Source organism: Oryx dammah, unplaced genomic scaffold, assembly GCF_014754425.2.
Source record: "Oryx dammah isolate SB20612 unplaced genomic scaffold, SCBI_Odam_1.1 HiC_scaffold_12, whole genome shotgun sequence".
NCBI classification, from domain to species: Eukaryota; Metazoa; Chordata; class Mammalia; order Artiodactyla; family Bovidae; genus Oryx; species Oryx dammah.
In genome coordinates, this window is record NW_024070196.1 from 29041944 (window position 1) to 29064109 (window position 22166).

Consider the following 22166-nt stretch of genomic DNA (forward strand, 5'->3'; position numbering starts at 1 on the left):
AAGGACTGCAGCACGCCAGGCCTCCCTGTCCATCACCAACTCCTGAAGTTTATTCAAACTCACGTCCATTGAGTCGGTGATGCCATCCTACCATCTCATCCTCTGTTGTCCCCTTCTCCTCCTGCCTTCAATCTTTCCCAGCATCAGGGTCTTTTTAAATGACTCAGCCCTTCACATCAGGTGGCCAAAGCATTGGAGTTTCAGCTTCAACATCAGTCCTTCCAATGAACACCCAGGACTGATCTCCTTTAGGATGGAGGATAACTTGCTAGGATTGGACATAAGGCAGTCAGTGGTAACATCAAACCAAAACAAACAAAAAAATATTCACTGGAACAAGGAAGAACTTTGCCCTTAGTGGCCTGAAGAGAATAAGTCAGATCAACACATTGTTTTATTCAAGAGAAGTGATAAAACACAACCAATGTGTGTGGTAGTAGCTCAGTCGTGTCCAACTCTTAGTGACCAATAAGAGCTGTTATAGCATGGAAGTTATTGTTCTATAAAGATTGTTGACTTGTTAATTTTCCTTTTTTTTCGAGTGTACTGACAAAAATTCTATTACTGGCAAGTGTGCTGTAAACACAAAAAGGGTCATAATCATTATTATAAGAAAGCATTTGGGGTTTGGTCCTGACTTTCCTACACTGCCCAGACATAAATACACCTCACCCTCCTGTAGGTCTCATAAGGCTTCTGGGCCAAGCCAGGTTCATTCTGATCTTTTAGAGGCCATAGAATAAGGATGGGCTTTGACAGTATCTGTCATCCAAGAGAAAATGGTCTCTGACTGGAAAGAGAGATCTTGAGATAGGTGGGAAGGGAACAGTCTTCTCTCTTGGGGACCTGGCCAGAGGCCACCACCAGGCGGTAGAGATAGAAGTTATTCTCCAAATGAGGCAGAAACAAGGCAGAGAGATGAATCTTGCAAACCAGATCATTTGTTTTTATGTAACTCTTAGTATTTATTTCTCTTTTGTTACCCCAAGTTTTTGGTACCTAAAAATTTGTTTAAAAGTTACAGTTTGGTCACAGCCACACTGTGCTTTGGAGAATTAAGGAGAGGAGAATTAAGTCCACTCTTGGTCCTGAGAATTAGTGGAGGAGGAATGTCTGATGGGGAGACAGTACCATACTAAGAAATCCCTAGGCAGAAGGGGAGTCTTGGGAACAAATGTTTGCCATAAAACCTGGCTGTCCCTCCCCAAGGTACAGATTCTTCCTTCACTGCTAAGCTTTGGTGGATCAGGCTTCCATTCACCAAGGGGTCTTGCAGGTTCCTTTACATACACAGGAAGGAAGATGGGCAAAGGATGGCTGATAAGTCCAGCACTACAGGAAAGTCAGTTTCAAACATAAAATGCCATCACAACAATGGCAAATCCTCAGCGTGAGATACTGACAGGTTAAACTGCTGAAGGAACATCAACCCATTCATACTGTACTTGTGTATGTTGTACTTTGGCAGCTATTTTTAGATTCTGAACTTAGTATGTGCATCTAGAGGTGACATTTATCAATTTTTTAGCTTTTAAATTAAGAAGCATGTTGAATGGGGACAAATCCCAGGATGTCCTAATTCAAGAGTACTAAATTTCTCAGCTTAAATTCTTTCATTAAGTGTCTGCAGTGTTGCTTATGAAAAAAGCTGGCCGTGATTCCTAAAACCAAGCTGGAGTTCAAGCCTGGTAGGAGTTTTGTTTATGGGGACAGAGAGGAAGCCAAAGTGAAACAGAGATATGAGATGAGAATCTAGATTAAAAGTTACTTTCCTGAAAAAACAAGGGTGACCCCCAAACCACCACAACCCTTGTCTATCAACACCATGACACTGAAGCCCTTAGACATACGGCCTGGGCTAGAACTCAAACTTTTCAGAAAGCCACAGACTCACACACAAATCTATAAATGTGTCTGTCCTTAACAAGCATAAAATAACAACCTTCCCAAGTGCAGATAAGAGTAACTATCATGGTATTTTGGTCCTAGTAATCCTTGTTGATGACTATGTTATATGATTAATGATAGTTTCCATGGAGGGAATAGGTTGATAAAAAAATCTACAAAATGAACTTCTGTATTTTGGCTGTGAAGTTATGAATGATAGTTATTCTAAAATAAAAGGTGGAACCTTACCCTCCTCTCCCCATCTCAAAATACGCCCAACATATTAAAGAAAAAAATCACCAGTTGAAAGACCAAAAACTTTTTTAAAATAAAAACATCATGATGTATAACTTAGAACTGCAATACTCAAAATGAGTCATCAAAAACAATGTTAATCCCATTGACACAATGCCCCTCTATGTCAAGTATATGACATTATTGCCTGTATGTTGAGATTATTTTTCCTGTTCATAATGAACTTGCACTGACACATCTACATACTTTCTAGGGGCCCTTTGCACATCGGCATGAACCACAATGCACATTTTTCAAGTGGTTGCTAGGGTAGCACCATGAGATAAGATGACCTTAGCCAGGTGGAGTGGGAACTGTATCAGTGACCAGGGCTCCATTAACATGAAGCTCCATCAGCTGAGCTCATCGAGAGTGCTCACCTGTGCTGATGATGCGGTGAGCAAGCGTGGAGCAAGCCAGCCATCTCCTGTGCCTGTCACGTCCCTCTTTCAGGCTGCATCAGAGCACTTGGCATCATTCTTACCTTAACTCACGTTTAAACATTATTTGTTAGCAGGTGATGTTATTTTTCTTTTTTTCCTTGAAGCATAAATGGAATAGCCATTGATATTCCACTTGGGGTGGGTGAATGGGCTGGTAAACAGAAATTTAGGACGAAAATCATTTGTTGTTACAGCTGGAAAGAATCGAGGCCAATATCAACACTCTGCAGATGAGAAAACTGCAGTGTGGAGAGGTTAAGTTCCTTGCCCAAGGTCATGGAGTTATTAAGTGTTGGAGCTGGGGCTAGAATTACATCTTCCATCCTTGAACTGGTCTCCACGGTGAAGGCTTCAGGACTTCACACCAGTATGTGGAGGAAAAGAGTTGCAAGGGTAGGAAGAAAGACCCTTTCATGTCCCAAATGACTCAAAACTTCTTTTACAAAGTGAATTTTGTTGGCATGACTGGGAGCACTGCCCTGGCAAGTCTCTTTCTGTCTGACCTCCTCCACACAGACCCAAACTGGGTCCAAAGGAATTCAATGCTCTGGCTGCCTTGAGAGTCTAGGCAGGTGCAGGGAAGCCTCTCTGAAGCTCAGGCCAAGACAACTACATATACACCCAGGGTGGCGAGGCTTTAGTGCCCAGTCGCACTTGGTGCCTGGCTGTGGATCTCAGGCAGTGGTTGACCAACTGATAGCAATATCAATATTTAACAATACTTAACAACCAAACAACTGTACCAGCACATACAGCAGTCCTGGAGTCAGTCCTGCACATGTCCATTTCAGATGAAATACTCTTGAGAACACTCTGCTTATATTTACCAAGAGGTAAATGCAACACAATATGCTGTTGCATGGAACATCGCCCGAAGTATGGGATGTGCGCAAAGGACTTGAGGCCCGGAGAGATCATGATAGGCTAGCCCCAAATTCACCCCAACCTCTCACATACAGAACCCCTGCCACCACTTCAGTCTCTTACACACACACAGAAAGCAAACATCAGAAGCAGTTTTTTAAAAAATATAAATTTATTTAAATTGGAGGTTAATTACTTTACAATATTGTATTGGTCTTGCCATACATTAACATGAATCTGCCACAGGTATACATATGTTCCCCATCCTGAACCCTCCTCCCTACCCATACCATCCCTCTGGGTCATCCCAGTGCACCAGCCCCAAACATCCAGTATCATACATCAAACCTGGACTGGCAATTCGTTTCTTATATGATATTATACATGTTTCAATGCCATTCTCCCAAATAATCCCACCCTCTCCCTCTCCCACAGAGTCAAAAAGACTGTTCTATACATCTGTGTCTCTTTTGCTGTCTTGCATACAGGGTTATCATTACCATCTTCCTAAATTCCATATATATGCATTAGTATGCTGAATTGGCGTTTTTCTTTCTGGCTTACTTCACTCTGTATAATCGGCTCCAGTTTCATCCATCTCATTAGAACTGATTCAAATGTATTCTTTTTAATGGCTGAGTAATACTCCATTGTGTATATGTACCACAGCTTTCTTATCCATTCATCTGCTGATGGACATCTAGGTTGCTTCCATGTCCTGGCTATTATAAACAGTGCTGCGATGAACACTGGGGTACATGTGTCTCTTTCAATTCTGATTTCCTCGGTGTGTATGCCCAGTGGTGGGATTGCTAGGTCATAAGGCAGTTCTATTTGCAGCTTTTTAAGGAATCTCCACACTGTTCTCCATAGTGGCTGTACTAGTTTGCATTCCCACCAACAGTGTAAGAGGGTTCCCTTTTCTCCACACCCTCTCCAGCATTCATTGCTTGTAGACTTTTGGATAGCAGCCATTCTGACTGGTGTGAAATGGTACCTCATTGTGGTTTTGATTTGCATTTCTCTGATAATGAGTGATGTTGAGCATCTTTTCATGTGTTTGTTAGCCATCTGTATGTCTTCTTTGGAGAAATGTCTGTTTAGTTCTTTGGCCCATTTTTTGATTGGGTCATTTATTTTTCTGGAATTGAGCTGCAGGAGTTGCTTGTATATTTTTGAGATTAGTTGTTTGTCAGTTGCAGAAGCAGTTATGAAAGGATGTCACAGAAGGACATGAGCCCAGGGTGTATGTGTTTATGAGTGGCTGGCACGTGAGTCTTCTTGTCCTCTTCCCCTCAAATACCTCCCTCACCCACTACATAGATTTGGGCCCTGGGAATGGCTGTATCTATCAGATGATCTGTTCATCTAGTCAGGACCAAGCAATGAAGTCAAAAGACACTGTCTATAAAATGTGCTTTGGCCTGAATTTGTAAGAAGAGTGCTTTGGACTTGCCCAGCACTCAATTACTGAATCTTTTTTCATTGAGCTTTTGTGTTTTCTGGACAGAACCCAAGAGAAAGATATTATCATAGTGGGGTTAAACAAGGCCACTGTGGTCTGAGTGACAGACAGTAACACCCTAGCTTCAGAAAGGTACCTGTTTTTCAGGATGGCGTGATCATCATTAGGCAAGAATCTTGCAAGCCATCTTTTACCAGGAGGCTATCAAGATCACAGAAGGCAATACCGGTTTGCTCAGTGACAAGCTGTTTCCTAATCAAGTTTTCTTATACTCAGAACGACGGAAACATTTTCAAAGGTATTATTCTCGGCAGGTTTCCAGTAATTCAACATTTCCAGACTTATCCAAATGGCTTCTGAAATATTTTGTTTGTGGAGAGCAGCTTTCAGGATGAGGTAATTAAAAGAAACCTATCAATTTGAGTTTTTTTTTTTTTTCCATGAGTAAATAATGTTGACATACTGTTCAAATAAACCCACAATTTACTGCAATCTGTTTTTAGACAAACCCTCCACTTTAACCTCCAAATGGGAAAAACGGAGAGACTTTCCTCTTCTCGTTTAATCAAGAACATATGTTCAAAGATAATACCGGAGGCTTATTCTGGGAAGCGTTCTGCTCTTCCTCTGACAGCGACGCAGTGAGCTCACGAGGCAGCCTCCACACATAATGAAAGCTAACGCCACCATAAATCTCCCGGCCCGCGGAGGTCACTTCAGAAAGATCACCCACTGCTCAAATAAGCACCGGCTACGCGGAGGCGCACTGGAGGGGGAGAAACACCAACTGTGATAAACACCAGCAGGTATGCACCGGACCAAGGCAACCCAGGCAGCCGGGAAAGAAAGGAGCCAGGGACAGAGCAGGTGTGTGTGCTGCGTGTTTACACACGACCTCACCAGCCCCGTGTGTTCTTTCTGAGCAGGAATGAGCAAGTTCACCAGAGAGGAGCCGCTTTCCCCCTTAGGAGGAGAGCTCGGGAGGCACCAATTTTCATTAAACCTTAAAGTATACACAGTGGCAGGAGGCCAAGACAGCCTTCAAAAGTGAAGCTTTTAAAAACATCTGTTAGGGGTTTTGAGATCCTACGGAGAGAGAGCAAGAGAGCTAGAGAGAATTCAGAGTCCAGTGCTTTTCATTTCCAGACTGTGAGTCATAAAAAAAAGAGTGCGTAAATCTGGCTGGCCAGAATACGCTGACCCAAGTCTGGGTTTACTAACACCTGAAGTACATTTCATGGGAATTAGGTTTAAATATCAACCTGATCATGAAGCTTGAAAGGCTTTTCTCCCATCTCAGGATGCCAGGAGCCCTCTGGAACCTGGAATGGCGTTTTCTGACAGCAAAGGTTTACTGTAGCATAAAAGAAATTATGGAGATTTCCCCGCTAGGCATAAGGATGTGATCACTATAGGCACCTGTGCACAAACAGGTTACCCACCAATATCTTTTAAACACCAAATTATGAACTATTAGGCCACTGCTTCATGGCTTCCGTAAATGTAAAACCTTGACAAATTCCCAAATAAAAGCCATAAAACCAATCATTTTTTAAACCTGCATGAGTGACACCAGAAAAATTAAAGCAGTGTGGCAGGTCACTGTGAAATAAAGCTACCCTAAAGAAGCTTATGATGCTGTCATGGAAAAGGCAATTAGAAGGTTACTTTCTCTCGGGTCTAAGATTGGTTCTTGTTCTTCCTCCAGCCCCCTGCCTGCCACCTCCCTGCTACAAAATGGATCAGTCTATAATAAGTAGTGGTTATATATCATAAGGAAGCAATTCCTTTTAGTTGTTTCACTATAAAAAAGCATCCAGATTTAGAACTTGACAGGAACCAGTATCACCTGCCCCTGAGAGCCGGTAGAAAGTCTATGTGTGTCCTTCAGCCAGCATGGAGTCCCGGTGCTTTAAAAGCTTTAATTTGAAGGGGATAAAAACCTGGGCGTTAAGCAATTTGGCTGTGGATATTTAATGTATCGACCAGACCACAGAATTGGGGCTCCCTATTTAAAATGAGAAATTGAAAATTTACAGGCTCTGTAGGCAAGGTGTAAGTAAATATTGGATGGTGAGCAGAAATCAGCTGAGAACCTGCAGAAACACCATTAGGACTAATAACATGTTCAGCAGTGGCCTTAAATAAATACGTTATCATTTGCAGGTGTGTAAAAACAAGTCTGGCTTTTAATTAGCCAGAGCCATGTCTCCCAGCATTTAAGTAAAGAAAGCAATGGCCCAGGAAGCTATGGCCCAGGGAGGCTGAGGTTTGCCCCAAGGTACATGACTTCTCAATGGCAGCAGCAAGATTGGAACCCATCTCCTGCTCTCTCTCTTCCACTCTAACACATCTGTGGGAGGCAGGATACTGTACCCCAGAAATGTCTACCTTCTAATCTGCACAATCTGTAAATATGGAACCCTACGTGGCAAAAAAGACTTTGCAGATATGATTAAGTTACAAGGGTTGTGTGGAGAGATAATCCAGTTATCCAGGTGGCCCAAAATAATCACAAGGGTCCTTAAGTAAATGAAGGAGCAAGAGAGTGAGGGCCAGAGTCTGTCAGAGAAGTCATGCTGCTGGCTTGGAGGATGGAAAGAGATCACCGGCTAAGGAATACAGGCAGTCTTTAAAGCTGGAAAAGGCAAGGAAATAGCTTCTTTCCTAGGCGCCTCCAAAAGGAAAATCTCCAGAATGATAAAGGGGTAAATTTATGTTGTTCTAAGCCACACATGATTACAGCAGCAAAAGGAAACCAATACTATGCTCTAGATGGGTGTTGCATTTCCCATTCTATTTTGATCTACTTGAAGCAACACCATTATCTCAGTGGTGGTCAGAGCCTTTATAAAAACCAAAAGGAATCCCCCCACCAACTCCCTTTAGTCTTTAGCATCTCTGCTCTCCTTTCAGATCCTCTCTCTGGCTCCCTTTTCTGTATTTTCTTTCCCATGTAAAATACCGCTAAAGGGAAAGCTTTTTTCTAGTTGTTGACTGACCCATCTTGAGAAATTAGTCCAGTTCAGTCACTCAGTCATGTCCGACTCTTTGCAACCCCATGGGACTGCAGCAGGCCAGGCCACCCTGTCCATCACCAATTCTTGGAGTTTACTCAAACCCATGTCCATGGAGTCGGTGATGTCATCCAACCATCTCATCCTCTGTCTTCCCCTTACTCCTCCTGCCTTTAACCTTTCCCAGCATCAGGGTCTTTTCAAATGACTCAGCTCTTCACATCAGGTGCCCAAAGTATTGGAGTTTCAGCTTCAACATCAGTCCTTCGAATGAACAGTCAGGACTGATTTCCTTTAGGATGGACTGGTTGGATCTCCTTGCAAATTAGAAATTAGTTGGCAGGAATTTAATACGTTACAGTTCATCAACTATTTCCAATCTATTCGAATACTCTATTTGAGTATGTTTTCCCATCCTACCACGGCTGCCCCCTGTAAAGCCTACAAGACTCAAAATGAAGTTAATCTCTAAGGGTGGAATTTTGGGTTCCTGGTTTGGATTAACCTTTACCAGAGTGTCTCAAGTCACACTGTAGACACAGGCTATGGGGTCAGAGAGACCTTGATTTTATTCTGATTCACCACTTATTAGTAATGTGACCTTTGGGAAAGTATTAAACCTTGCTTTATCTCTAAAATGGAGAACTTAATAATCACCTTGCTCCATACTGAGAAACTGAGATTCTATGTTTAAAGTGTTGAGCACAGTGCACTCCATAAGTAGTGGTGGTAGTAGGAGTAATAAAGATACTTGGCACAGTGATACCCGTTATCTCCCCAAGGTAGTATAAAGCTCATTCAAATCCTGTGGAACAAGAAGTTTCCATTTCTGGTATTGCGAAGAGACACCTACCCACTGTGGAACAGCAGCAAGTATTTACACATAGCCAGCTGTGTATTAATATTTTCTTCTCAGATACTGGGAATTCTCCGGGCAAACAAATCACCAAAGAAAGTTTCCTCCCCTGTCCAAAAGAAGTTCATGGTTTAGTAGGGAGCAAATACAAAGCATAATTACTGGACTTCGCTGGCGGCTCAGTGGATGAGAATCCGCCAGCCAGTGTAGGGGACATGGGTTCAATCCCTGGTCCAGGAAGATTTCACATGCCATGGAGCAACTAGGCCCGTGCACCACATCTACTGAGCCTGTGCTCTAGAGACCACAAGCCGCAACTACTGACGCCCGCGTGCCTAGAGCTGTGCTCCACAACAAGAGACCCCACCCCGATGAAAAGCCAACACACCACAATTAGAAAAAGCCCACGCAAAGCAATGAAGACCCGGCACAGTCAAAAAAAACCCCACAATTACTGGTATTATCCCCCTGCATTGAAGACTTATGTACAACGAAGGGTGGTAGGAGGATCCAAGAGAACAAAATCTTCCCAAGGGAACCAAGACCAGGGTCCTGGAGAGGACTTTCGAGTGGGGTCCTGAAGGATGACTAGAAGTTTGCCATATAGAAAATAGAGAAGGAATTTATCGGGCAAAGAAAAATGTGCATGAAAATAATGAAGTAAAAGAATATCAACAGGAAACATCTTCTAAGCATTACTACAACACTGAAACAACTGGAACAAATTAAATCCAGGTTCAACAAATTAAATCTGCAGCCACTTGCTCTGAATCATCAACAACCTTTCTCTGGATCTGCTACAAAGTGATTTCAGGGTCACACTAAACACTTCATTCTTCCTTGACTAAAAAATGATGCCTTGGGAATTCACTGATGAGCACAATACTATCAATATTAATCAGGTAATATGCACTGGCCCTGAGATAACAAGGCATCTAGAATCCCAATGTATGAATTCATACTTAATCAATACTGCCTTATATGAATAGAGGACTTTTTTTCACATTCCAAATCATTTTAGTAAGATGCTGAGAAAAATCAATAACTTATTAAATGCCAGTTGCCTCATTACAACAAACTATTAATCACTTTTTGTTGCTATCATATTGGGGCCACAGATCTGACTTTATATATTATGTCCTGGGCTACCTGTTCATGTTTATTCCAATCACTGGAAGAAATGATGCACAGAACAACTGCACACTGCAGCCAAGATGGGGCCACAACAGGACTCCCAATGCATTGTTGAAGGAAAAAAAATCTCAGTTAAGGGGGGAAAAAATGCTATTAACTTCAGCTGAAACTGCTGAAAATTAATTGCCAGGAGTAAGAGAGACTGTTAATAAAATAACAATTTCTTGAAATATCTCCAACACCTGAAATCCTCTATCATCCTTGCAACACCAAGAAAGTTATATTAATCTCAAGTTTTAAGATGGCCCCTTTTTAGCCACTTGAAAGTACACATTAATATACATATGTATTTTGTGAAATGGAAAAGTGAGATCCTCTCAACTGTAGTGTTAAGTATTATACATTTCTCAGCAAATGAGAACATCTTATCGTATTTCAGTGAATTGTTAGGGGGCTTACTTCCCTAGGGATGGTTAACTTTTTAATCTTATTGAACACAAATGTTAAGTTGCCTCCTCCATTGCCATTCTGCCATTATTTTCTCAGGAATATACAGAAAAATTTGAACTATATGCTTATGAATTTATGAATAAGATACTCCTATTACTAATGGAAATGTCCACTTACTTAAATAAAGTCATCTTTATGTGAACTAAACTTGAGAAACACTGGGTTAAAATAATCTTATAAAATTATATAAGATACAGGTACTTTGCAGTAATCTTTGAGTAGCATTTCTTAAGAAATTGTGGCATTTAAGAAACTATGATCATGAAACCCGAATAACAGAAAACAGTCATTTTATTTGGAAGTGATTAGTTTTTGCACAAATATTTTATCCAAGAGCATCCACATCTGTCTTACCTACATGCTGCATGGTATGGTAGAAAGACACAGGCACTCCATATAAGTTTTGAATTTGAATCTTGTCTAACCACTCTCAAATTTAGACTTGGTCACTTCACGTCTGAGTCAGTATTCTCAGAGATGAAATGGGGATAAGTAATGTTTTACCTACCCACCTCACTGAATTATTGTTATGATCAAATGAAATCACATGAGTAAAAGAATCTTATAATATCTGTGACCCCAATTAATAAGCCTTAGTGTGGCATTGCAATGAAAGAAACCCAGCAACTTAAAGTTATTCTGATCTTTTCTTGTACCTCTTCAAGGGCATTAAAAGATCTACTTTATTATTCACAGCACCATTTTGTATAGTCCCTTAACACGTCTCTCCAATTCTCTCATACTCCATGGTTGTTTTGAACCTCTTGCTCTATAAACTTCTCACTCTCAACTCTTCCCCCAACAGCTCTCCAAGAGGCAGGAATCAAGGCTTGTCTATGCCCCAAACCCCCGTGAACCACCCCTCCTCAAGCTCTTCATCAGGTTCATCGTTTCAGCCTCTTTGCCCTCCTGCCACCCAGCCATTCCCCAGATTCTCCACAGGAAAGCCTAGGGGAGAATCCAGCAGGCAGGACCCTCCCACACAATACTCCTGTCCCCAGTGACAGGCATGGGGTGAAGAGAGGGGATGGTGAATATTTAAAATGACTTTTATCCCTTTCAGCATACTAATGTTTTTACCCTAGTGTTTTTGATACATATTAGTTTATTGCTTTTTACATTTTAGCTGAGGCAATATGGTCATTATTTTCAAACTAAGAAAAACCAATCACAAGAAGTGACCCCACAGTTGATTTAGGTTCCAGAACTGGTCAAGACTGTAGGAAGAAAGTGGGCTTCATTTCTTTCTATCTACAGAGCCATGGTTCTCAAAGTGTGTTTCAAGACATTCCTAAAGAGGCTTCTGAAAAATAAACCCAAGGTCAAATTTCAACAGGGAAATGTTGCATTCTGTCTCTCTTCAGGGAGGTCCACAACTGAGAGAAGTCCTGAGGGAAAGAAATCCATTCTTTAAAAAACAGATTAGTTTAAATGTGAAAAGCAAAAATTTAGAATATTAAGGACAGCATCTTTATAACCTTTGGGTAGAGAAATACTTCTTAAATTAGACCCTGGAAGCACAACTATAACAGAAGATTAATAAATCCATCTGTATTAAAATGTAAAACTTCTCTTCACAAAAAGATACCTTTAAGAAAGTAAAAACTTGAAACACAGATATGGAAAAGAAATTTATAAACATATAATTAAGAAGTCCAATGAAGAATGCAGAAAGAACTACAAATTCATAAGGAAAAAACAATTAGAAACCGAGCAAGAACATAGACAGCATTTATAGAAGATGAAACTGAAATGACCAATAAACATGAAAAGATGATTAAACTCACAAGTAAGAGAAATGAGAACTGTAATCACAATGAAATAGGCCAAAAAAAAAAAAAAATAGTCTGACATTACCAAGTGTTGAGGAGGATACACAGCAATGAACTTAAAAGTCTGGAGTGAATAAAAATTGTAGCCATCACTTTGGTTGGTTTATCCTACAAAGTTGAAGTGCCAACTCTCATATCCAGTAAATTCTTAGATATGTACCCTAGAGAAATTCTTGCACACGTGCCCCAGGAACCATGTTCAAGAAAGTTTGTAACACCACTGTTTGTAATAGCAAAACACTGTAACCAACATGATATCTATAAAAAAGAGAGTGTTAAAATTGTGGGATATTCATAGAACAGATAATAACAATGAAAATGAGTGCAGTTGTGCATATCAATGCCTATAAAAATCAGGAACATAGTTGAAAGAAGAGCATAGCTCAGAAAAATGTGTACAGTATGCTATTGATATAAAGATAATTAAAAGCATATAAAATTTTAAATTACATTATTTAAGGACATATATATAGTTGAACCAGATGAAAAGCAAAAGGCAAACACAAAATTCAGAAAACTGGTTACATGGGGAGAGAAGAGGACACAATCAGATACATGCACCCAAGTTGATTGATGGGATTGGTAATATTGTATTTATTAAGATGGCTTTTTATTGCTACTCACAGGAGGGCATGGCAACCCACTCCAGTACTCTTGCCTGGAGAATCCCATGGACAGAGGAGCCTGGCAAGCTACAGTTCATAGGGTCTCACAGAGCTGGACACAACTAAAGCAACTTAGCATACATGTATATATCATATGTTTTTATATAGATTTTTGTTATGCATGAATGTTATTAACACATACATACATTTAAAATTTTAACTTGTTTAATTCAGTATCTCACAAGCATTATCCATGTAATCCTTTTATCTCCTCACATATATTAACACCCTTTTGAGATCAGTTTGGGAAACACTGCTCTAGGTCTTAGAAACCTCTCTTTTTTGGCAAAGAAACTTCCTTCAGCTAAATTTCATGGCCATTTACTCCAGCAGGGCTTGGATGCAGCCACAGATGCAGAGTTCCCCCAAGTTGAAGAGTCCCAGGATATTTTTACTCATGCTCTTGTAAGCACATGTGAACTGTGTGTATCACTCTTACCTTGGGTTTGAAAAGCGTTTGTCATGGAAGTACCAGGTTGTCTGTTGATCTGTTCAAAAGTAACTAATGTTCAACTCTGCCGTGTCCTTAAGAGTCCACTTGCTCTCCCCAAGCAGTCCAGACACCCCTGGCCAGAGAAATGACACTCCAAGTTGAGTGAGATGCAGACTCTCATAAGAATGAAAGTTACTCTGGAGAGCTCCGTGTTCTGGGGTTTGCCACAGAAGTAACCAGTCAGAGGCACCATTTTCAGAGGCAGTTCCTCTCTGCAGCAGATGCCTAAATAATCTTCAAATATAAGTAGATCCTGCTGGGCTTTTGAAGTTCACACGTTGGTGAACTCATTGAGAGATACTTTACAGCTGGCTGCATTGCTGAGAGCTTGATATTTTCTGCCCCACGCTTTTGCTGATAAAGGCTTTTTGAATTGGGGTGATTGTAGCAACATTAAACTCCGAGCCTTGACCATTGGATGCTAGTCCCTCGTTAGTATCAGGTGTAATGAGGTCGGGCTAAGAAGGGATTGTGTGGTATTAAACTGAGTTGGTATTGATTTGTTACTAATGGTGGAGCAGCCTACTATACTTTAAACCTGTGGTTTCAAAGGATATTTCATTTTTGCTGACTTTGTCTTCTGTTGTGAAGATTGATTTCAGCATAATGATCCATCACCTGAGGAAATTCACTCTGCTGCTCCTAAACTCCTATCTTGCAACTATGCCTTTCATATTCGACAAGTACCCTAGTTCTCAGCAGCCCTGCTCATTGCGCCCACACAGCTCCCTGCTATTTGCTACAGCTCTTGCTTTTCCATCTCTCACACCTCCTGCTTTCAGACTCTGCCTTACTCTCTCCTTACAAGGGATGCCATGAAGATGCTGGGCTCTCACTGCTTTTTTTTTCCTTTGCTTTTTCTAGAAACCTTCTTACTTATGCAGTTTCTAGCTGAAAGCAATCATCTATCATCATATAAGGTGAAAACATAGGGCAGTGTGTGCTGAAGCAGAACCAACATGGTAATGGCAAATTTGTTTTCCCAAAGTGCTAAATCCTCACCACACTGACTTTACATATGGGATGGCATTCTAAGGGTGCATGTGTGTGCTCGGTCGCTCGGTCATATCCAACTCTTTTGTGACTCACATGAACTGTAGACTGCCATGTTCCTCTGTCCATGGGATTTCCCGGCAAGAATACTGGAGTAGATTGCCATTTCCTTCTCCAGGGAATCTTCCCAATCCAGGGATCGAACCCATGTCTCTTGCATTGGTAGGCTTTTTCTTTACATTGCACCCCTGGGAAGTCCCAGTTTGAAGGGTAGACAGCTGATATTTTCCTGAACTCAAGGGCAGGAGGTCAGCTGGGCAGCAAGAAGACATTGGAATCAGAACCTGGAAAGTCACCCAGGCTCTCTCCCTGTGTCTCGTGTCACAGTTCACACTGACTCAGTCTCCTGTGTTTGCTCACGAGCCATTTCTGATCTCTAGAGTGGAACTTATGACTGCTCAGGTCTCCTGAGGATACACAGTACAGTCCAACTGTTTTACTCTGAGTCCTAATTCCAAACTGCAAGGGTTGCAGTTTTGGTTTACCCAGCTTGGGTCAGCTATCCAATCTACTGGAGATTGGATATGTGGCTGGAGATCAAGGTTATATTCAACCAAATGGTCCTGGGGCCATTTTCTCCAAATCTGGAAACCCAGTTTAAAGGGTTATTATGAGCTAAGCAGACACTCCAAAACAAAATGTGTCCCCTATATGCACCAGCTTAAGGACTTAATAATAAAAACATCTCTAAGATGCATTCTTTCATATCTTTATCAGATATTTAATGTACTCCTAATCTGTCAGAAACTGAAAATTAATACAGATGAGCTCTAGCCCTCCAACAGAAGAGATAAAGACCAACCAATCTGCAAATAAAATAATAATAGTTTGGAATGACTGCTGAACAACAACAAAAAAATGTAAAGAGTGATGTGATAGAGTATTTGAGAGACATATGTGAAGGTGTGCTTACCTGAGGCTTCTTTAAAGAAATGATGTCAAATATCTAAGGAAAGCAGTGATCCCAGCTGAGGGAACCCAGGTTCTACGTTGGTCCTGAGATGGGAAAGGACATACAGAGTCCCAGGGGGCTTCAGAGAAGGGGACAAAATCCAGCTCACCTAGGCCTTGTATGCCCTTTTAAGGGATTGGGATTTTATTCTAAATGCAGTAGGAATATGTCAAGGAAGATTAGGAGGAGAGACGAAGACATCATCTGATTTATGTTTTTAAAAGCTGACTTTATGGTAGAATTTTAGGAAAGCAGGAGTGAAAGCAGGGCAGCCAGCTGGGGAGTTGTTATGTCAGTTCAGGAGAGACAGAGTAGATGAATCTTTGGACCAAGGAAGGTGGTGGTTATTAGGATGGACAGGACAGGAGAGTCCAGATTCTAGCTATATTTTAAAGTAGGACAATCAGAACTTGCTGATGACTAGGATTTGAGGAGGGGAAAAAGGGAGAGGAGGTATAGATGACTCCAAGCTAAGATTTGAGTGGCTGGGAGAAGGGTGAGCTGTTTTCCGAAATGGGTCAGATTGGAGTGGCAGATCAGGTCTTCATCACAAAAGATGCCAAAGCAAGATCTCTGATCCCAGCCATAGAGGTCCCTGGATCCTGATCGGGTGATATATTCTCATAGGGTCTCTCTGCAGTCCAGTTCCTATCCCTTTAGAACACCACTATAATCACACCTCAGCTGTGTTGGCCTTCCCATCCCAGTTACCCCAAGCTCCTCCCTGTTAAAACTCACCTCAATTCCAAAGTCTCTCCTCCTCCTTGAGGAGCTTAGATGAAGAAAGGTTTAGGGTTAAAGCAGTTTTAGGAAATAGTAAATTAATCCAAATATCAATTCTTCCCTTTCCAGCTTTATACATTATTAGGAAACATTGCTCTGAGTGTCTCAGCCTCTCTATCTATAATAAAGGTAAGGAGAAGATACTCCATTTTTAAGATTGAAACCTAAGTGCCATATGTGTAAAGCACTTAGTACAGTGCCTAAGTTATGTCAGGTGTTTAATATATATTAGATATCATTGTTCTTAACATTTCTTCCTTTTACCTATTTTCAAAGTAAATGTTTTACCAAATACCAATTTGTTGCTTATACAAAGAGCCTAGAAGTAAGTCTTGTTTGTCTCTAGCTATTCTAATTTGTGAAGTTATTTGTATGAAAAATCTTACCAAGGTATAAAATTAATTGAGCTGTTATATATTTAATTAATTCCTTACTGAGGAGAATAAAATTATATGCAATAACTTTTCCATAAACTCAGGACATATGATCACTATCCAATGGAAATCAATTTAATGGCAGTTCACTTGGATTTCCTGCCAAAGAATAGTTTCCTTAGAATATAGACATAACTTAGAGGTTGAAGAGAGCAGAAGAATGTCTCACTGAGGAACATTCTGGTATCTCTTCACCTATAAATAACCCAAGGGTGGGGAATACAGATGTGTTCACTAAAATAAATCTTAATAATAAATCTTCTGAGAGTTTAGAACTTATGCTATCTAATATGATTTCCTCTGTTTCCATAACCACACCTTCCAAGTGCATTCTCATTTGGGTGTCATTTCATCAAACAGGAAGATCATAAACTCTCAGGGTTAGGAGGTACCTTAAAGGTCAGTGATCTTTATTAATAGCAATGGCTGTTATTCTCATCATCCCAAGTTCAGTTGCCCTTGCAGGAAAATGTAACAATCCTGCTCCATTGATGGGCATAGCTTCACTATGTATATAGAACCAAAGCAATCAGAGTCCCATGACTGGCCTTCTCTTAGTCTTAGTGGGTTTTCCATTTGTAGGAAGTCCCCTTGACTCACAGATATCTAACAAAGCTTGGTGTCATAGGCAAAATAATGATCCCTAAAGATGTCCATATCCTAATCCCTGATACTTGTGAATACATTATGTGACATGATAAGGGAGAAATAAGGTTATCAATGAGTTCACTTTGAGAGTTCACTTTCATCCTATCCAGTGTAATCACGTATAAGTCCTTACAAGTAGAAGTAGGAAGTGAGAGAGTAAAGGTCAGAGTCAGTGAGAGATTGAAGAAGCTACCTTGCTGGTTTTGAAGATGCAAGAAGAGGCCACAAGCTAAGGAATGTGGGAGACCTCTAGAAGCTGAAAAAAGACAAGGAAACAGAGCCTCCAGAAAGGAATACAGCCCTGCTGGCATGTTGATGTTACCCCAGTAAGGCCATTTCAGACTTCTGACTCTTAGAACAGTAAAAGGATAAATTTGTGTTGTTTAAGCCACTAGAAATGGCTTCCCTGGTGGTTCAGTGATAAAGAATCCACCTGCCAATGCAGGAGACATGGGTTCAATCTCTGGGTCAGCAAGATTCCCTGGAGAAGGAAATGGTAACTCACTCCAGTATTCTTGCCTGGGAAATCCCATGGACAGAGGAGCTTGGCAGGCTACAGTGCATGGGGTTGATAGTCAGACACAATTTAGCAACTAAATAACAACAAAACCACTGGAAAGCGAACACACAGGTGGTTAAATACTAGAGGGTGACAAGAGACAAACATCATTTCCTGCCAAGGCTGCTGGGAAATCTGACAGGAAGCAAACACCCCAAGTGCAGAACTACCTGTCTTTTTTGACCTCCAAAGGTCAGCCTGCTACTCCTCAACTTCTGAAGGCCTTTTTACCATGGCAGAATGTTGTGAAAATTCCAGGCTAATTAGACATCCATATGAAAAATAGTGTGGAGAAGAGAGTGAAAGCAGGGAGAAATTAGAGGGCATCATACAATAGGCCACATATGAGATGATGGAGCACAGGAACCTAGTAGCAGAGATTTAAAAAGTCATGACTGTCAGGATTACCCCACTGCCACCAAGCCCCAGCTACACTAGCCTTCTGTGCCAGGACCTCCCGGAGCATCCAGGGCTTGAGCCCTTCTGCCTGGAAAGCGCTTTCCCCTATGGCTAGTGCATGGACTTTCAGACACACCCTAAATGGCACCTCCCGGATAGCTCCTCTATAGCAACCACCCAGGCAGGATTACATCACTTACTTTAATTCTCTTCTGCTGCTGCTAAGCTGCTGTCGCTTCAGTCGTGTCCGACTCTGTGCGACCCCATAGACGGCAGCCCACCAGGCTCCCCCGTCCCTGGGATTCTCCAGGCAAGAACACTGGAGTGGGTTGCCACTTCCTCCTCCAGGGGAACTTTCCCGACCCAGGTCTCCTGCATTGAAGGCAGATGCTTTACTGACTGAGCTATGCGGGAAGCCCCAGGCACTTATCAGGTGCTCAATAAATATATGTATAGCATGAACAAATAACAAAGGAAAGATCTTAGTTACATATTGGATACAGGTGAAAACGAAAGGAGTCACATATGGCTCAAAAGTTTGTAGTATTAAGTGACTGGGAGTTGGTGTTGCCACCAACATAGGCAAACAGAGGAAAAGGAAGTTTGGGCATAAAGCCAGGGATGAGCTGGGCATGAAGTAAGAGCAGAAGGTCTTCTAGGCATCTGAATTCAGCAAGCTCAAAGACCCACTGCTGTCTCATCTTCCTGAACTGGCTCTCATCCCCTCCTCCATCTACCTCATCTGGTGACACCACATTCAGGCAAACGTCCACACTGGGAAGTTCAGAATTTGTTCTGGACTCCTTCCTCTCACCCATTCCAACATCCAATAAGGACAATTTTTAAACTGCCAAACTTAAATAAGAGGCATATTTTTTCTTTTAGAAAAAGACAAATAGCCTACATTTCCTGCCTTTTCTTTGATGGTATCAGTACACTATCTCCCAGCTGTTTCTGGAAACAAAAACAAAAGCAAATAAACAAAAACCACATAGTACCTTCAAAATAAAGGTAACAGTCTGACAATGAATGAGAACAGGAAAAAAAAAAAACACTGCTTTTCAAAAGAAACCCCTACTGAAGAGAAATTTGAAAAGAATGTTTGGAAATGTTTCCATCATTTTGTGGTATTACTGCCAAAATGATATAAAGGCATCATGTATATGAACATTTGTACAGAACACTTTAAAGATCTGGGATAGACACAGAATTTATTAACCTATTTTTATAATTTTTAAACAGAGGTTTAAAAATTGAAGCTGTTAACACTATGAAAAATACATACCCACGCCAATTAGCTTACAAGAACAATTGATTGATACCAGGGATAAAGGAAATTTACTGACTTGAATTTCAACAAAACGATTATGTAATTTCTAGATAGAACTAGAACTGAGTCTCATGACTTGGGAAGTGTATTTCTTCTGGGGTCAACATCACTTTATGAGTCCTTTTCCACTACATCAGCCATTAAAACCAAAACTGAGATAAACTTAGTGCAAGACCTACAAATCATAGTATCACAAGTATAAACCAAGATTAAAAAAATAGACACATTCAATCATGAGGTTTTTTAATAAGTAAATAAAATAAAAATTATTCTAATTATTCTAAATGTTTTAATCTCATTTTCTTATTCTTTTACAGTTTCCATTTTGGAGGATGTTTTTAAATGGGCACAATATTAGCACAGCAATAAACATATGTAATTTACGTGAAAAATAACTACTTTGGAAGTGTGTGGCTGAGATTTCCTTGCCCACAGGATGTCCAATCACTGCTCTGTAAAGCCAGAGGAATTGCCATAAAATGCATGTGAGCCCACAGCATGGGAAACCTTCCATAGCTTTGAATTCTCAGTGTCCACGGTTCTCTCATGACCAACAAAATGGGTAATATACACACATGGAGGTGCACTGTCCTCTGGATGTACCCCTATTTGATGAAGCCTCAAAATCTTGATAAGAAGGTAAAATGCAGAGGTGATTTGTTAATGCCATGAGCTAGCTTGCTGCTTGGATGAGTTGAGCAGAGAGTTATTCTCAAGCCCTGGCTCCTAGCCCTAGCTTGATCCCTTTCTTTCTCTCTTTCTCAAAAAAGCATATGGAATGCCAGTGGGAGAGAGTCACTATATTATGGGGATAACCTTGAATTTGCTCTAATTTAAGTCTTTAAAGGAGTAAAGCCATCACAAAGCTAACACTTTATTATTAGTAACACATTATTTAGTTATACCTAGTGAGTCAAAAAGCCTCTAACTTACACAATCAAATCTCAGCTCCTTGGCAGTGTTCCTGACCCCACCTTCCTCTTAGGTCTCACTTCCTACCAACTTTATTCTCACACTTTACACTATGTTGCCTGCACATACTATCTTTCTCACTTATTCATACAGTCGTCTGTCCAAAATTTCCTCTATTTTTGTATCATCAGCCACCTAATTTCTATTCTTCCATTAAGACCGGGCTCAAACGCCCTATTCCAGGAAGTTGTCCTTGACCCATCTCAGGCTATCTTAGATGGTAGTCCCATCATAATCTTTATGTCCCTGTTATACTTTGGCATAGCTCTATTACTGCACCAAAATTATCTATTTATGGATTGGTCATCCCCACCAGACTGTGAGCTTTATTTTAGGCTGAGGATGGAGTCTTACTGGTAAACACAATGCCTGGCTTGTAGCAGACATTCCACAGATGTTTGCTGAATGAGTGAGAGAGTGAGTGAGTGAGTGAATCAGTAAGCTGTTGGATATTGAGGACTGACAGAATCAAAGGTTAATCTAATGACAAAATATCTACATTTTTAATTATTGATCCGTCATTGCCTAAGAATATAACTTTAGTGAGAAATTGCTAAAGAATGACAAATTACAAGGGAAGTAGCATTGCAGGAGGGAGGTCAGTGAAAACCTAAAGAGAATGAGAGGACCACGGATAGGGTCCCTCAGCCTACCCTCCCAAACAAGGCTACTTCTTCACAGGTATTACCGCAGAGCAAAGACCTCTGAGGTAGCTTAGGGCTGAAGAGAGTCGGCAGTTCCAGGACTGCCCAACATGGACTCCTTAGTTGCTGTACTGTCCAGAGGTCTAGAGGAGCCAGGAAGTGTGGAAGTGGAGAGGGGCTCTCAGGGAATCCTACAACAGGTTTGAAAGTATTTCAATTTTTTTAAAACAACTGGTACAGCCACACCAGTGAATATCAGCTTAATATCAGCTTGCCTGTAGCTAATATCGTCTATACTCCCATATTTCCATGGAGAATAATGGCCCCTTTAAAAGCTGAGGATTTTTTTAATTGGTTAAGAACCACTTCCCTCTTGACATTTGAGAACATTTTCTTTCTCAGGACTTGGTGGATAGAGCAAGCTCTAAACAAGCACTGAGTGATGGTTTTTTTCCCATTCCTTTTGTTCCCCTTAAAAACTTGCCTGTAATTGTGTCTGGTAGCTCTGTTTTTCCCCTTAGTGATGAAATGAAAACTGATTCAGGCCTTACCATGTGGGGGACTTTTTAGTCACAACAAGCAATAGCTTTATAGTTATTTGCATTCTGAGCTTCCTCCCTCATGTAATTGGAAGAGATTTTGATTGAGTCCTTAACCTAGTTTTTACAGAGCCTCCACCAAATGCCTCAGACACAGACATACTTTATCACTCTTGGCTAAATAAATGAAATGGGCTTTCATCAGAAATGATCAGTCCTCCTCCCAGAGAGAGTTTCTATGATTTCAGCAGTTGATGGGGTTTTTCTCTTCCCACCTAATGGATTTATTTCTCACTTGATTGTCCTTTCCACATCAAGTATAAGCTGCAGCTCTTTCCCACATGAAGCTCACTCGGTGTTTTCATTTTCCAGGATTGATTCACTCTCAGAAGA

At 40.9% G+C, this 22166-nt stretch overlaps 1 long non-coding RNA gene across 1 annotated transcript; it reads left to right on the forward strand.

Moving 5' to 3' along the window:
* The first annotated feature begins 5598 nt into the window (after positions 1-5598).
* On the forward strand, positions 5599-20017 carry LOC120870965. The gene is made up of 3 exons (XR_005722907.1): positions 5599-5759; positions 16318-16377; positions 19936-20017. It is a non-coding gene; the product is annotated as an uncharacterized LOC120870965 (long non-coding RNA).
* Positions 20018-22166: the final 2149 nt, after the last annotated feature.